The following is an 18,388-nucleotide window of genomic DNA, read 5'->3' as shown; positions in this document are numbered from 1 at the left end:
AATAAACCATAATCAGGTCAAACTGTGGCCAGTCCTAAGGTCAGTTAGAAGTCTTGAAAAGACTAACACATGCATCCTTCTCAGCACTTCATGCGGGTTGCAAAATGAGACCCCCAAGGTCTCCCCATTTATGATCTTACATGACCAGGATAGTGAAGGGAGTGCCTTCTGCCAGTCAGGATGTTCCCCTCCATCTCTTCAGCTAAGAGAGGGACCTCCATGCGCTGCAAGGAGCAGGCCAATTTATGTCTCTGCAGCCTGCCACGTGATTTTATAGCCCTGTGTGGTTAGATTTTCCTGTATGGAGAACAGACATTTATTTTTTCCTTGTGGGAACAGAAAAGAAAAAAATAATCTCATCTGCCATTGAGAAACACTTATTTGCTCAGGTCCCCTTCAGGTCAAGTTCGTAAGGAAATTTTGAGAAAAGACTTGATAGTTGCACAGAAAATAGGAACATGTGTTCCCTTGCTGCACTAACAAAAACAGCCTCTTATGCAAGGGCTAGTAAGCCTCATGCTTTAGTGTATAAGTCAATTGTTGATCACAGGAGGGCAAGGATGACATTTTCTAGGTAATAAAACAAGTCCACAGTTCTCTGTGAATACTGTTTTTGCACCTTCCTCTCCATTTGTGGCCTTGCCCACAGTTAGAGACAGTACTCAGTAAAACACTGACATATTCTGATGCTCTGTATTCTCACATCAATCATGTGTGACACTATTCAAGGTGTCTGAAATGGCATGTGACTCCAGCCACAATATTTGATTATGTGGCTTGCTTCTGTAATTGTTTCTAGTTGATGCAGATAAGGGATGAGGAGAAGCAGCAGACCAAGAGAAGATTACACTCCACTTAGTGGCTTAGGGTTTAATCATCTTTTGTCCCTGACTGCCCTGGGTCTATAAGGCGGAAGAAGACCCCTTCCAAAATAATGGGGTGCTGGTGGCCTTACAGTGAGGAACCTGATCCAAGGCATAATGGGGTGGTGGTTGCTATGAGAGAGCAGGAAGGAGCTGGAGCCAACAACCAAACAAGATTATAGAAGAGACGAGACTCCCCACAGACCTAACAAGAGGAAAAATAGGAGTCAGAAAGTTTGAGTTACCTCTCATGGTCACAGCTTAAGAGGAAACTCATTTAGCAGAGGCATCATCTTTCTGTTGTGTGTTTCCCCACCAGTCCCTGAGGCACCAATTGCTGCCTGCTGCCTGAGACAGGACATGGGGCTTGGTGGGCATTGGGGCTGGCCAGCCTGCCTGCTGTTGCATGCCTCTGGCTGGTCTGCTTTCCATCATCTGTGAGCATGGGCTAGTGGCAGAAATTCTGCCCTGCAGCAAAAGCTGTCTTCCAGAAGGTCAGCTTCCCTTTCTTCCCTGGCCAGGTAGAGGAGGTACAGCAGCATGACTGCTTCACACGTGGTCAGTTTGACTGGTTGACAGCTGGGACTCCCATTCAAGAGCTGGTGATATTTCAAATTTGACAGGTGGTATTGTGCACAGAGATTGTGCTGAAAATTAATTGGAATGATTATTTTCTGCAGAGCTACTGAAGGCCAAAACACAATCATGACTAGGGCTGAGGAAGAAAGAGCCCTCAGAGATCCAAAAAGTATGTAGAGCTTCTTAAAAACTCACTGGACCCTTATTAGTGTTTCTCATAAATGCTGTAATGTACTTTGTCATGCTGACAACTTCCTGTGATAACAAAAGGGGAGATGCCAAGAATATGGCAGCGTTTAAGAAATGAGTGGTGAGATCTGGTTGAGACAAAGGCTTAGCAGAAATGCCAGCTTGTACACACATGCTATCCTCTCCTTTCTGCTTAGACTAGCCTTTCCTGCACTCCACCACCCCTTTAATACTAGGATATAGCAGATGAGCTTGAGAGCAGCAAGTCTAAACAAGTGATAACAAATTCTCCGCTTGCTTCCCATTCTAAAGAGTTAGCTGGTGCTCATTTCCTCTTGAACAGCTTTTTAAGTATTCTTTTTTTCCTTAAGGGAAGTTTCAGAATTTTCAGCAATCCTGTGCCAATTCATCAACCATAGCTAATGTGTTTCTGCCAGAGCTACCCGCTCCACATCTTGTTCTGCAAATTTGATAATAGTCAGTATATTTGGCTCACTTTTTTTGATTTTTTTTTCCATCCAGGGAAAATTCTGAATCCAGTACTTCATACATGCTGCTTTTGGGTTGTTGTGAATGGCAATCTCATATTTTACAAGATATTTACAGATAATAAAAGCTATTCCTTGGATGAAACAGATTCTTACCGAATTAAAAGGAAAGAATCCCTCCTCTGTACCCAGCCTTTCTTACTGGCCATCTGCTAATAGTGCCCATGTGTGTATAAAATTCATTTGCACATTTAAATTGAAAAGCTCCATTTGCTCAGCCTGCCTACAACTGTGCTCTCTCGCTGGGGCGAATATTAGGTGTCTGATGCATGAATATTATCCAGTGAACACATAATTGCAAATTCAATCCACATCCAATTATCTGGAGTTTTACTGCATATTTTCTACACATACATAACTCAAGCAGTAAGTACAACAATACATTAGCTCTCCAGGTGTCCATTTGGCTGGAAGAATTAGTAAGGTGCTGGCATTTAGCTCCTGTCCTCTAAAGTATAATTCACTCATGGCATTGCTGCCAACATGAGAGGTCACTTAGACACTTAGTGCAGGATACAGACATTGTGGGGAAGACACCGAGAATCCTCTGCATCTGACAGAAACATGCAGCTGGACAGCTTAAGGTAAACAGTCCCTAAGCCATGCCTAAGTTCATCTACCCTGCCTCCAGGAAGGCATTTCACTGATGCACAGACCAAATGTGCTGGCTGAACACGCACGGAGAGGATTTTAAACTTGTGTTACCTCCCATGAAGCTTGGGATTGACCCACTGCTCTTAGGGATCACAGCTACATTGGCTCAACTACTAGTCTACCATATAAAATACGGAATCCATATTCACGGCATTCCTTCCCTGGACCTATCTTAACCTCCTCCTCCTCCCTCCAAAGTGACAAATATATAAAGGAGTTACAAGCATCTACTCCACAGATGTAGCTCACCTAGTAACCAGGGGCAGCACCTGATTCAGAGCTCATTACACCAGAGAATGGAAACACCAGTTCTGCATCATGACAGACAGACAGACACGCATTTGAATGAGCTGCATTGCTCCTCAAGGCAATTCTTCATCCTTCCTGCAAAATAAGGGTTTAAGATTATTCTGGCCTCTCGCAGGCTCTGAGACAACTGTTATCCTACTGTCTGTCAAATATTAGTTGCCATTGTGGCAGCTAATGGGTTTTCTGTAGATCATTAAAATATTCAAGAACTATGCATAGCCTGCAGCTTGTTTTAAGCCAAAGATTTCCCCAGTGGGAAACGGAAGGAAAGAGCTGTTTCAGGGAAGTAATAAAAGTCATACTAACAGTATAAAAAGTATAGAGCAAGATTAGACTCCAGTTCTATTTCACTGCGTGTCCTGTGGAGTCAGTGGAATCACTCCACGTTTGCATTACTTTAAATAACATAAAATATTAAGGAATTCAAAAAAATCAATGCTAGTTTTGGACTTTCTTAGAATGGAAAAAAGCAGGGGGTTGTGGGGGTGGTGGCATTTAATTAGGCAAAATTACCAGACATTTAAACCTACTGTTCTCTCAGAACAATAACTAAACTGTTAAACTAATGCCCCACGGCATTGGATGCCAGTGCTTAAAAGCATACAACAGAATTTTAGCTACAACTGAAAGAACATCCTCAGTTACTGTATATAAAAACACAGGCATTTCAAAAAATAAAAGCATCATATGTGGTTAGCTCACTTCTAATTTGAGAACACTAGAAAAAACTTTCTGCCACTGACAGTTTGTGCCACGACTGGAAGCAGTAGATCTATGGGGTAGCTTCCTACAATGTAGGTGGCTGTGGCTTTCACAGCTAGACATCTGCCTGCAAAACAGATGTTATTGAAAAAAAACACCCTCATATTTCTTCTCTGGAGTATGGCTTATCTTTTCCTTTTAAAAAACAACTATTGCAGTAATACTCCTCAGCAAACCGGCTGACATTTGGAAAGCTCATCTAAATACCTGTCAGATGCTTGACTGTGTTATTAAGAATCATGTTTCGGATCATTGTGAATATTACCAGAAAAATTTCAGTAATAAAGTTCAGATTCCACTTTACAAACCTCAGAAAAATAATGACTGTACTAACTTCTGAAGGGCTACTACCACCCCATGTATTAATGCTAAACTTTAAGATAAGCTCAGTGGCACATGGTGTTTGTAAAATATTTGGGCTGCAGAGCTGTGTCCAGTTAAATCCTTCCTGACTCAACATCAATTCTGAACATTTATAGCTCTGGAGTAAGGAGCTTTCTGTGCTGAATAAACAAAACAGAAACAAATGAACAAACGAAAAAAAGGCAAATGCTCAGGGCTGGAAAAACAGTTGTCTCCTCTGTTGGCTTGGGACTGGAGTGTAGTAGGTGTTGTCTCACCTCCCTGTTCAAGAGCAGTGGTCGTGGTTGCTAAACTCGGGAGGGCTGTGGTGTTAACGCCAGCTGCTCTGTGCCCCACAAGTACACCATGGACGGAAAGGCTGAGGTGGGATAGGCAGCCTGACTGCTCAGATGTGCCTACACTGATCAGTAGCAAAGGGGATGGATGCTCTCAGTCCAAGGACAAGTGTCGTGGCTGAGCTACATCTACATCACACATCACTTCACCGTGGCTCTGCCCTCCGTTAAAAATAATTTACATGTGTTCCCAGTGTGTAAATTGTGGGAAGGCTGTGTTTTAGCCCACCCAGGTGGCAGTTTAATGGCATGAATACGGCTTTATGATTAATTACCTCTGGTATGGTATAAAGGCAGCTGGGAGTGTTTGGGGTTGCAACATGTGTTGGGATGATGTGGGAGGACTGCTTAGAGTGAAAGGAGTGAAGCTGGCAGGGTGGTACCCATACTGCCTCCTGGGAAAGGTCTCTATGCACTTAATCCTTTGTATCGTGCTCAGGTGTCTTGAAAAGCAGTAGCTGACGTGAGCCAGGATGACACAGAAAGGATGTTAATGATGCAATGGACAAACACTGCTCTAGCACTCCAGCTCACTCCTGAGCCTCACTCCAGTTAGCACCCTAGGTTTAGCCTTTATGATCATCCATCATAAATTAGAAATGCCCCATGTTATTTTAGCTTGCAACAGGATTGATGCAGTTTGGAAACTGGAGGGCTCTGTAAAGTTTCTGCCCATGTAAAAAGCAGATCCCTATAGGAGGGAAAATTTGGAATCATTTTGCCAAAAGACCTCAGACAGCTGGATACTGTGATTAATATAAACTACTAATAAGGTCTATGAGCTCTGCATATCCATAATCAAGTTGCTTTGACTAGCACGAAGAGTGGGCAGTCAGTAGAACAAAATCTTATGAAGAAATGCAAGAGCCTTTATATATGTATATATTCACTGAAAGAAAATTCTGACATCCATGAGATACAATTCATAAAGGACAATTGCTCCAGGGCATAGCTTTCTTTTCAAAAAAACAGAGTGGGTATTTTGTGATCCTTGCCATGCATTTCCATGCTACTGCAGATGCAACTCAGAATTACTGACTAGCTGACTACTGCTAAGTATTTAGGAAGATGCATATCTAGATGGAAGATCACACTGTGAAAGGCTGCTCTTTAATTGCTGCAGTGACTACAGTGATCTCTTCTCCTCTCTGTATAGGGGGAGAATGTCAAGAACAGCAGAAATCATTAGGAACCTGTGGGAATATTTTGATAGTGAAAGTCACAGGAGATACAACTTTCCCACTTTGCATACAATTAGGACGGGTTCCCAAAAGGCAATTTAGAAGATATGTGGACAAGAAGGATGGGATGGTAATTTCTTCCCGGGTGTTTAGCTTGGCTCCTAGTGCACTGTTAGAATACTGCTAGAACAGGAATGTGAAAGAAGAGTATTGCTTTTAATTTACCTGGTAGGAACTGCTATAGTCTACACAGAATCACAGAATCAATCAGGTTGGAAGAGACCTCAGGGATCATCGAGTCCAACCATTGCCCTGACACCACCACATCAACTAGACCATGGCACTAAGTGCCATGTCCAGTCTTTTCTTAAACACATCCAGAGATGGTGACTCCACCACCTCCCTGGGCAGCCCATTCCAATGTCTAATGACCCTTTCTGTAAAGAAATTCTTCCTAATGTCCAACCTGAACCTCCCCTGGTGAAGCCTGAGGCTGTGTCCTCTTGTACTATCACTAGTTGCCCGGAAGAAGAGGCCGACTCCCACTTCACTACAACCTCCCTTCAGGTAGTTGTAGACTGCAGTAAGGTCACCTCTGAGCCTCCTCTTCTCCAGGCTAAACAACCCCAGCTCCCTCAGCCGTTCCTCGTAGGTCATATCCTCCAGACCCTTCACCAGCTTGGTCGCCCTCCTCTGGGCTCACTCCAATACCTCAACATCTTTCTGAAGTGCGGGGCCCACAACTGGACACAGTACTCAAGGTGCGGCCTCACCAGTGCCAAGTACAGAGGGACGATCGCTTCCCTAGACCGGCTGGCTACACTATTCCTAAGAGAGGCCAGGATGCCATTGGCCTTCTTGGCCACCTGGGCACACTGCTGGCTCATGTTTAGCCAGCTGTCGATCAGCACACCCAGGTCTCTTTCCGCAGGGCCGCTTTCTAACCACTCTTCCCCAGCCTGTAGCACTGCATGGGGTTGTTGTGGCCAAAGTATAAGACCCGGCACTTGTTCTTGTTGAGCCTCATGCCGTTGTTCACGGCCCATCTATCTAACCTGTCCAGATCCCTCTGTAGGGCCTTCCTACCCTCCAGCAGATCAACACTCCCACCCAGCTTCGTGTCATCTGCAAATTTGCTGAGGGTGCACTCGATCCCTACGTCTAGATCATCTATAAAGATATTGAACAGCACCGGCCCCACAACTGAGCCCTGGGGAACACCGCTAGTGACCGGCCGCCAGTTGGACTTTGCCCCATTCACCACCACTCTCTGCACTCGGCCATCCAGCCAGTTTTTAACCCATTTAAGAGTCCACCCATCCAAGCCCCGGGAAGCCAGTTTGTCTAGGAGGATGCTGTGGGAGACAGTGTCGAATGCCTTACTGAAGTCTAGATAGACTACATCCACAGCCCTGCCCTCATCTACTAAGCGGGTCACTTGGTCATAGAAGGAGATCAGGTTGGTCAAGCAGGACCTGCCTTTCATGAAGCCATGTTGGCTGGCCCCGATGCCCCGATTGTCCTGCATGTGCCGTGTAATGGCACTCAGGATGATCTGTTCCATCACCTTGCCTGGCACCGAGGTCAGGCTGACAGGCCTATGGTTCCCTGGATCATCCTTCTAACCCTTCTTGTAGATGGACATTACATTTGCTAATTTCCAGTCAGCTGGAACTTCTCCAGTTAACCAGGACTGACGGTAGATAATAGAGAGTGGTTTGGCAAGTTCATTTGCCAGTTCCTTCATTACTCTGGGGTGAATCCCATCCGGGCCCATAGCCTTGTGGGTGTCCAGCTGGCACAGCAGGTCACTAACCATCTCCTCCTGGATTACGGGAGGTTCACACAGCCCCCCGTCCCTAACTTCAGGCTCTGGGGGCCGAGTCTCCTGAGGACAACCGGTCTTGACATTAAAGACCGAGGCAAAGAAGGCGTTGAGCACCTCTGCCTTTTCCTCATCCCCTGACACTACACTACCCTCCTCATTCAGCAAGTGGTGGAGGCTCTCCTTGACCCTCCTTTTGCTGTTGATGTATTTGTAAAAGCTTTTTTTGTTATCTTTGACTGTAGCAGCCAAATCCAGCTCTAATTGAGCTTTGGCCCTTCTAATCTTCTCCCTACACGACCTGGCCACGTACCTATAGACCTCCCAAGTTATCCGACCCTTCTTCCAGAGCAAGTAGGTTCTCTTTTTTTCCTTAAGTTCTAGTCTACGTTCTCTGTTTAACCAGGCTGGTCTTTTTCCCCGATGGCTTGTCTTCCTACAGACTGGGACAGCCTGCTCCTGAATATTTAGCAATTCCCTTTTGAAGCATGTCCAGCCTTCCTGGACTCCTTTGCCCTTCAGGACTGACTCCCAAGGAGCTCAGTTCACCAGCCTCTTAAACAGGCTAAAGTCTGCCCGGCAGAAATCTAAGGCAGAAGTTCTGCTCTTGCCCCTCCTTACTTCCCCCACTATTGAAAACTCTAACATTTCGTGGTCGCTATTCCCAAGACGGCCACCGACCCTCACATCTCCCACTAGTCCTTCTCTGTTCACAAACAACAGGTCAAGCAGGGCCCCTCCTCTAGTGGGCTCATTTGCCACTTGCATGAGGAAGTTGTCCTCCACACATTCTAGGAACCTCCTAGATTGCTTCCTCTCTGCCATGTTCTATTTCCAGCAGACATCCGGCAAGTTGAAGTTGCCCACGAGTACAAGGGCCGGCGACTGGGCGGCTTCTGACAGCCGCTTGTAAAACACCTCGTCCGCCTGCTCATCCTGGTTGGGTGGTCTATAACAGACTCCCACCGTAATGTCCGCCCTGCCGACCGTCCCTCTGATCTTCACCCATAAACATTCAACCCTGTCATCCTCACCATCTTCCTCAATTTTGACACAGTCCAAGCACTCCCTAACATACAGCGCTACCCCACCGCCTCTCCTGCTTCGCCTGTCCCTCTTAAAGAGCCTATAGCCATCCATAGCAGCACTCCAGTCATGAGAGTCATCCCACCACGTTTCTGTGATGGCAACCACATCATAACCTTCCTGCTGTACAGTGGCTTCTAGCTCTTCCTGTTTGTTGCCCATACTGCGTGCATTGGTGTAAACGCACTTCAGCTGGGCTAGCGGCCTTGCCCCCGACGCAGGCCTGTCACCCCTAGGTTCATTTGTGGCTGCCCTGGTCTTATCCCCCTCCCCTATCGAACCTAGTTTAAAGACCTCTTAACTAGCCCTGCCAACTTCTGGGCCATAACCCTTTTCCCCTTCTGATTCAGCTGTTCCCCATCCGGCATAAGCAGGCCTGGTGCCATGAAAGCCGCCCCGTGGTCAACGAACCCAAAATCCCACCTACGGCACCAGTCTCTCAGCCACATATTAATCTGTTGTACTTTCATAGTCTTTTCCCTATTTTCACCAAACACCGAAGGAATTGAAGAGACTCTATATTGAGTCTCAGCCATAGCGTGCCACTGTGTTTGTGGAGAAGTTAATGAGGGGACACAGTGATGGCTTTTCAAAGCCATGCATCTATGAAAAGATCTCTTTTATATATGCAGTGCGCTGCCTATGGCCTTTGAAATATAACTTCTGTCATGCAGTTTGCATTTTTTAAGAAGCAAAACGTGATTTATCAAGGGGTTATTCTTAAGCAAATGGAAACTTATTCAAAGCCATACACTTTACAAATTATTATGAAGCTAACAGTGTACTTTTCTGTTCATCTTTTATCTATTGCTGTGTTATCCTCTGCTCTCATCTTCTAGAAACAGATCCAATTGAATGCTGAGGCACTTCCAATTATTAAAGTGGTAGGGACTCCCTGGATTCCTGCTCAGGAATCAAAAAAGCCTAGGAGACTGGGCAGATAACGCAGAGGGGCATCTTCCCTTCCCCTATTGCTCTCTAAGAAACTTTGATCCTTTTCCCTAGACAACAGCATCTGCCTTTTGTGGTTGACTAGAACTGCCTGAATTGGAAGCTCAGCATGGAAAAAAAGCATTGGACCCAGTCTCTTGACTTTTTTGTATTTCATTCATTTTGTGTTTCTCCTTCTTCACAGACTTCCACTGCCAGACCATGAACTTGAAACAACATTTCATGGACCAAGGCCCTGCTATGCCACAGAGTGTCTCTATTTACAGCCCATGCAGCCTAAGACCTCTCCTGGGAGAATGTGGAATAGAAAGCCCACAACACACCATCCAAGAAAGACAGCTCTATGTGCCTCTCTGTCAAAGGGAGCCCAGAAAAGCTCCAGGCTTACTGGGTTAATTCAGATTTGGAAACTCAAATTCTGTTTGGGACTTCGCTCTTCATTGGAACTTTCCCACCAAAGCTGAAATAATAGAAACTTCCCCTCCAAAACCAAGAAAGTGGGTTTCAAACATGTCTTTCTCAGGACAGAAGGGCCTCCTGAGGAGCACAAGGGACCTAATCTCTTTTGCTGAATGATGGCAAGAGTTTCTGTTAGGACCTTGGAGAGAAGGAGATGATCCACAACATGTTAAAGGCAATGGGAGGTGGGCCTGTGAGATTCTTTCAGAAGTATTACAGCAGAAAGATCTGAAGTAGCTTTTGTAACATGTATGCCAACAGAGTAGACTGCCACACATTTGGTAGTGCTTTTCATGGTGTAATCCATGACCTCAGGAAAGCACAGCCTGAAATAAACAGATCCAAACCTGTCCCTTCACACTTACATGTATATACTTTATAAACCTATATATGTATGTATATTTATACATAAAACACTACTGCCTCATCATATACAAATGCTGAGGCAAGAGCTAGCCTTATAGATTTATTCTTACATGCACAAATATACAGATAGCTAAAGCCTATGTCCTTAAAACCCTTCCACTCCGGCAGCTGTATTTAAGCTATGTAAACTGTTGCAATTACTCCTTTGTGACTGTTATGTCAGCTTCTTCCAATTTTAATACTGCTTACACCCATCATTGCCTTTTACCTCTCTGACCTCCTTGAAGGAAAAAAAACCCAAGAAACCCCTGCACAGAAGAGAATTGACTCTATACTAGTGGTGTTCTCTCAGAAGTTTGACATGTACAAACTTTCCAGTGGAGCTGCCTAACCCAGCTCAGGGCCTCAGTGACAGCCCAAGCTCTCCTACAGAGCAAGGCTGAGGGACCAAGAGTGTAACTACAGAAAACCTTGCAAGATTTAATGTTTTGGAAGCATACATTTAATGTCACACCAGCCTTAGACTGGGAATCATGCAAAAGGTTGAAAAATGTGTCTCTGTTAAATGTTATCTATTCACATGAGTTTGCCCTATCTGTGAAATTTAAACACAGGAAACAGGATTTGTCATGCCAAATCCAGTCTTAAGGGTACTGAGATTACCACCACATTGCTCACTGTGATTAGTGTCCACTGTGGAGAAAGAAACTGGAAAATACTGCACACTGTGCTAGGTTTTAACAGGGATCGACACGTTTTAATCTCTGCTCTTTCAATAAGATTTCACTAACCAGGTGGCTTAAACTCATTTTACATTAAAGAAGAACCAGTTATCTGACCTTGCCCTTGCTCACTCACTGTGTCCTCAGAACAAGGCAAAGTGTTTTCTCCAGACATGATTATTCAGAAAATAAAACCACTGAAATAATAAAGCAAAATGCAGGAGGTGGTATAGCGTTTTCCTCTGACCTGCTGTCCCACCAAGGCATTGAGTATATGGCTTTCCTGGAGAAGCAGCCTTTCAGTCTGTAGAATAGATGAGTTAAATGCTGACAGTTGAAGGTATCAGACTAACTTATTACAAGAGCAGGAGTTGGGAGCCCTGCTGTGCTAGCATAACTGCAACCTGAGTAATTGCCTTCACCATCTGAATTCCTTCAGCTTTCCCAATTGGTTACAGTATTCTCCTCTTCCCATCCTGCCCCAAGTGACTCCGCCCTGTTACTGGGCTCTCCTAAAACAATTCTGCTCTTTCACCCAAAGATAGCTGCTTCAGAAGTCACTGAGCTGCTACCAGTGTATTTACGTTTTATGACAAAACAGTGGAGCCTTTTTGGGATGAAAAAAGTTAAAACTTATTTCAATGGTTAGGCAGTGTCCCCTGATTTCTTCTGTTCCTTACACTGTGCTGCAGCAGGGTCCATCGTACTATCATCTTCTTTGTCTCTTGGTTGTAGAGGGAATATTAAAAATCACCATCTGTCAAACTCAGAATAAAGTGAAGCCAAACAAAACAGAGTAAACTGAATTAATGCAGAAACTCCATATGTACTATATACTGCTATACTGCAAGTATATGTGGTCACTAAGTCACATTGTACCTTAAAAAACCTGCAATTCACATGAACCTCAGAAAGTAGGAAAGACCACAGAGTGGAGTTTCACTCTTCACTTGCCTTTTCCTGATTCCACAAGTTTTGGCCACGCATCAAAGATAAGCACACTCCTGTAGGTACCTGTGCAGGAGTACTATTAAAAAAATAAAGAAATTCAACCAAAACTCCAAACATCAGATAGCAGGACAAATTGAGTCATCTAAGGACTTGTTACAAATCAAGATGATCATTTAAACAATTGCTTGAAATGGCAACAAATTCAGAAGGTCTTTAGAGATTTGGATAAGTATCCCAAGGCAGAAGAAACAGCCACATAAAACCTGTATCATTGGGGGCCCAAGCTTTCTGTCTTCCAGAAGTGCTGATTCAGGTTTGTATGATTCTTAGACAAAATTAATGTTTTTTGAAAGTGGACTCCTGTCAGGTACTACACAAATTAGTACAGGGGAGGAGGACTGGGTTCACTTTAGGAGACGAAGGAAAGTAGAAACCAGCAGAAACTTAACTTGCTTGTTAAGATTTTAGGACACAGATGATTTACTGGCCAGGCTGCTTGCCTCATATATGCAAAAAATGTTCCTGTTAAAAATACTCTATAAACCAATGACTCTAACACCATGTCATAGAAGGTTTTACTGCTCAGCATGGAACATTTTTATCAAAGCAGCTCAGCATTGTACTTGAGAAAATGTGACAGGCAAAAAGTCTTTGCATGCCTCTTTTCTACGTGCTGTATCTGCTCTCCATTTAATATGCAGGCTGGAATCTGTTATTGCACCATGAGAAGATGAAATGTTAGGAAGGTGCCTTGCTGTGCCAGGCTTGGAGCTTGCAAGTTAATAATTCCAGAGAGAAGAGATGAGCAGTCCAAACTGACACTTTTCTTCTCCAACTAATCTTTCCTTTTTTAAATTTCTGCATAGGTTTTAGAGGCCAGCACGAAAGTCTGTGGGAAAATGAGATCAAAGTCATCTATGGGACAGATGACCTACACCAGGTCTTTCCTTCCAGCCAAAAGCTAAACAAACTTACTCTGGTACTCTTCTGAAAAAGAAGCCACAAGCAAGGTGGGATCAGCCTCCTACCTGCTCCTCATCCATATTCCCGCTTCCAGCTGGGTATCATGTCAACCTGCTACAGGTTAGATGCATGCAACGGAGAATATCACAGAATCACAGAAAGTTTTGGGTTCGAAGGGTCCTTAAAGATCATCTAGTTCCAACCCCCCTGCCACAGGCAGGGACACCTTTCCACTAGACCACGTTGCTCAAAGCTTCATCCAACCTGGCCTTAAACACAGCCAGGGAGGGGGCAGCCACAGTGTCTCTGGGCAACCTGTTCCAGTGTCTCACCACCCTCACAGGAAAGAATTTCTTCCTAATATCTAATATAAATCTACCCTCTTTCAGTTTAAAACCATTCCCCCTCGTCCTGTCACTACTTGCCCTTGTAAAAAGCCCCTCTCCCGCTTTCCTGTAGGCCCCCTTCAGATACTGGAAGGCTGCTATGAGGTCTCTCCGGAGCATTCTCTTCTCCAGGCTGAAGAGCCCCAACTCTCTCAGCCTGTCTTCATAGGAGAGGTGCTCCAGCCCTCTGATCATCTTTGTGGCCCTCCTCTGGACTTGCTCCAACAGCTCCATGTTGAGCTCCAATATGCTCCAAGAACATCCAGTGTCATGGTTGCTGGCTCACCATCTTGCACAAGCAGAAAAATCTGAACTGAGAATTCTAGTGTAAGACAATCAGGCCTGAAACATGCAGAGTACACAGTATGCCCGGGCTCTTTGCTGGAGGAAGTGCCTCCACAGACATTTTAGGGAGTAGCCCTTAGTGGGCAGCATAAACAAAGGCATGAAGGTAATGCTGCGAGGTGCAACTAAGCATATGTTTCCGTCTGTGATGAAGAGTCTGAAATATACTCCCATAGGCTGTGGCTCTGTCCAACTTTTTCATTTCCTACTGCTACAAATGCTCAGCTTTTGATCCAGTCTAGCCCTCAGTGTACAGGTTTCCAGACTGTTACTGTCTGTAGAAACAGTAACCTAAGGTGCTGCATCACCACTGGTCTGTACACCCATACTGTGTGTACATGGTTCCCACAACAACAGGAGCTGTGGTCACTGTAAACAGCTTGTATCCCACCACTTCCCTTCTCCCCTCTTGCACCATACAAATGATCCTGCAGAATACCTCCACCAGGAAGCTGGGTGCAGTGCTGATGATTTTAACCTAGGAAATCTGATTGCTTTTGAATTCCTTTCCAGATATGTTGTGACTTATAAACAAGAATGCAAGTTTTGGGACCAGTTTTCTAAAGAAAAGGAAAACTGCCATATGTATGATATTTTTGCCTGTCAGGGTGAGAAGCCAAGATTCCTTTAACAAGTCCCAGAAGAGTAAAAAGACCACCACATTTTCTTTCTCTAGTCTTGAATACATAGTTGACTGAACCCATAAAACCAAGGCACTAGGGTGAAGTCTCAGATTTACTTTTTCCACTGCAACTTCTGAGCAGAAGGAAGTCAAGGGGTCATAAGGCACTTGTTTCAGAGCACTGCAGTCCTGGAAACAAGGGGAGAAAAAATGTCTTCCATCCCCAAATTGTTCTGCTGTGCTTGAGAATGGCCTCTGCAGTCCTTGGTAGTGAGAGCACACAGGGGTCCAATTGCTGTTGGTTTGTTCACTTCGTTCAGCAGGAAAAAATGTATCACAGAGAGCTCTATTGTCAAGGAAAATGAAAGTTGTAACTTAGGTTTCAATTTTACACAGTACAAAATAAATATATATGGAACAATCCTAAGGTTAGGGTGGAAGAGAAGGTAGGAAGCATTTCTACCTGCCAGGGGCAACGTTAGCAATCAGTACCAAAAAGTCTCACACTATGAAACAGGACACGAAAGCAGCAATTTCCTCCTCCTCCCTCAGGTTACTGACCCCTCAACCCACTCACCAGCCCTTTATGTGAAAGTGGGAATACATCAGAGCCTTTTCCTTCTCCTTTACTTAAGAATGGAGGCCCACACTCACAAAATGGGCTGGATTTTGAGAAGTGTAGGGACGTGCACATAAAAGGGCAGAGGGACCTTCAGTTTTGGGATGTCCTTTGTGGAGTGTCTTACAGAGATGGGATTTTTTTAAACTTTTAGCTCTCTAAATATCTGTCTGTCACTGGAACTCCAAATGAGCAAAGCATGACACATGTCTGTTCACTTGTGAAAGCCCAGGAGAGAGTGCATACTAGATCACTCTGCTGTTCTGCGGTCTTTCCCAGTGTCTGGCCAACAGTGACAGTGCTGGCATGTTCTCTGAAACATCTGCTATTGTCTGAGAAGTGGAAGGAAACAGTTTATTTTATCTCCTGTAGCTGTTACAAGATTGACAGTGACAAGTGTGAAATGGACATGTCCCACTGAAATTCAGAAAAGAAAAGCCCTAAGCAACTTTAGAGTAAGTATGTGGACTCAATTCCCTCATCACTCTGTAGTGTGAGTAGACATTCACATCTGTTAGCAATAAGCATTGGCTCCCTCCTGCTTTGTAGTATGTTTCCTACCCAGCATAGGCAGCAATATCCAACAATACTCTCTCTTCTCCATTACTTATTTTAGTGACTTGAATAGTACTACTCCTGATTTACATCGATGCAACTGAGAATGGAACAGAAAGAAATAACTGTTTTAAATTGCTCCAGGAATTATTCCTGCTTACCCTGCTGCTATGCATCAGAAGAAAAAGAAGGCCAAACACATTAACTGTTCTCACCTTGCTGGCAGAAAGCTTTTTGGTCTTTTTAAATAACTGATCAGACTTCTAAAACTCCCTCAACACTCACTTAAAACACTAATCAGTCTAACAGCTGAGAAGAAAATCTACAAAAATAAATCTTTTGTATCTCATATAAATTATGAAAAATGTTCAGAATACTGTGTCCAGAGATTTGGCTTTGACCATTCCCTCTTGTGCTGCTACAGTAGCTATTAGATATGAGTTAAGGGCATCTATGTATAGTTTGCCATAGAGCACACACCATATTTTATAGCAACACTGGAACTGTCGGGGTGGATGGGACCACTGGTCTATCTCACCTGCCATCCCGTTCCTGGCAGCTGGCAATACTTAGTGCTTTAGACAAAGGTCAATACCCTACCTCCCGCAACCCTGCTGACTTTGATTGTGTGAAGTGTCCTTCCAGACTGCTCAAAACCAGGCTGGGTAGATGGTGGTTCTGAGTCTAGTAAAGAGCTGGAAGGCTCTACCTGATCGTTTTCAAGGGTGAACGTGCACAGGATTATGGCCGTAAAGCATGCTTTCCTGGGAAGCATCACTACAGAGGAAGAAACGAGTCACGTTCCTCACTGGTACCCCTGTGGCTCCCAGTGTGCTCCTGAGATGAGCAGAGAGACAACCTCTCTTCCTCAGGAAGGGGAACCATTTCTGGTTCTCTGACGCAGGTGAGGGAAGACGCACAAAAAGATGTCCTCACCTTCCTCATTCTCTTCCCAAGGGCAGTAGGGCACGGGGATGAAAGGAAACGCATTGCAGCTGGGCATGGCTGGACCTGAGGACGTTCCAGCTACCCTAGAGCCAGGGGCTGGGGAGGCAGAAGCAGAGGAGACAGCGTTTGAAGCCATACATTGCCTGAGGAGGGCAGGGAAAGGAATTCCAGGTAGGAAACACTGGAGCAGTTTCCTCCTCCTTTGCCCTGCCCAGATGCGTGCTTTGGCCTTCCTGAAGGAAGGTGTTTAGACCTCAGTCTGCAAAGGACATGGCTCTGAGAATTATACTGGTAATATATATAACAATCAACAACTGCATTTATAGAGCAAAATCCTACCCAGTCACTCCCGACCCCTTATTGTAGGTTTAGATAGAAGCACATTTTTTTTCAGAGCTCGGATTGAGAAATGTACCCGAGGGCCTTGCCAGCAATAATTTAAACAACTTGTATATACTTACAGGAGGAAGTGTTTGTTCCTTCTGTTGAAGCTTGTATCCTAAGCATGGGTTCTGCAATACACAGAAGTAACAACAAAGTTGTAAGAACGCAGCCACAGCTACACTGCTGTACTGGAAGAGCCTGAACATCTTCCCCCAGTAGAGCTTTCTTTTTAAAATTTTTTTCTTCAGTAATCAGAAACCCGTCAAAGCAGAGAAAAAAGTGAGATAGCTCAAGAAAGCAAAGAACTTCAAAGTCAGTACAGCATGTACTAGGCACGCTGTGAATAATCAATTACAGCAAAAATGCTCCATAGTCCTGGGAGGGAAGGCCAGGAGAAAAATGGCAAAGAGAGAGCAAAGTTTTCAGCTGTTTGTGACAGCATCAGAGGAAAGTGGAAAGCAGTGGGTTTTGAAGCTCCACATGCTGACCCAGGAAACATTAGCATCTCATCCTCTTTTCACATGACTCCAAATGGACAGGGAGGTCTCCAGGTCTATTACAACTATGGCTAAGGACCTCTGTGACTTGAAAGCAAGCAGGGTCCATGAGTGCCACCGCCTCTGCAGAGAACTGTAGCTGGAATGGAGAGCAGGACACGTCCCAGAACAAAATGGGACACAGCACCAACCCCAAAGTGGTTACAAAGAAAGGAAAAAGAAGGAGCATTCACAAGATGGCAAATAATCTTGTACGACAGCTGAAGGAAATGGACCTCAACACAAATCACACAAAGTAAGTACTCAGAAAAGTTAATGGAAGAAGCAAGCTAGCCTGAAGCTTGGGCTGAACCTCCTGACCTGCAGGAACCCGAACCACGCAGAAAACCTGAGCCATGCATTTGGGTTGCTGCATGGGCTTTCTCTTTCTTACAGTCCAGCAAAACATATGGTGTCACGCATGAATAAAGAATTCAAGAGTGTGCTTGAGGAGTACTATTGGCTGGAAGGGTTTGCAAAGAGAGCACTTCGCCTAAGGCGGCAATGTTAAAAACTGGCTGGATGGCCGAGCCCAGAGAGTGGTGGTGAATGGGGCGAAGTCCAACTGGCGGCCCGTCACTAGCGGTGTTCCCCAGGGCTCAGTTGTGGGGCTGGTGCTGTTCAATATCTTTATAGATGATCTAGATGTAGGGATCGAGTGCACCTTCAGTAAATTTGCAGATGACACGAAGCTGGGTGGGAGTGTTGATCTGCTGGAGGGTAGGAAGGCCCTACAGAGGGATCTGGACAGGTTAGATAGATGGGCCGAGACCAACGGCATGAGGTTCAACAAGAACAAGTGCCGGGTCTTACACTTCAGCCACAACAACCCCATGCAGGGCTACAGGCTGGGGGAAGAGTGGTTAGAAAGCAGCCCAGTGGAAAGA

Source organism: Nyctibius grandis, chromosome Z (genome assembly GCF_013368605.1).
Source record: "Nyctibius grandis isolate bNycGra1 chromosome Z, bNycGra1.pri, whole genome shotgun sequence".
NCBI lineage: Eukaryota > Metazoa > Chordata > Aves > Nyctibiiformes > Nyctibiidae > Nyctibius > Nyctibius grandis.
The sequence above is the reverse complement of the archived record's forward strand: the minus strand, read 5'-3'. Positions refer to the sequence as shown.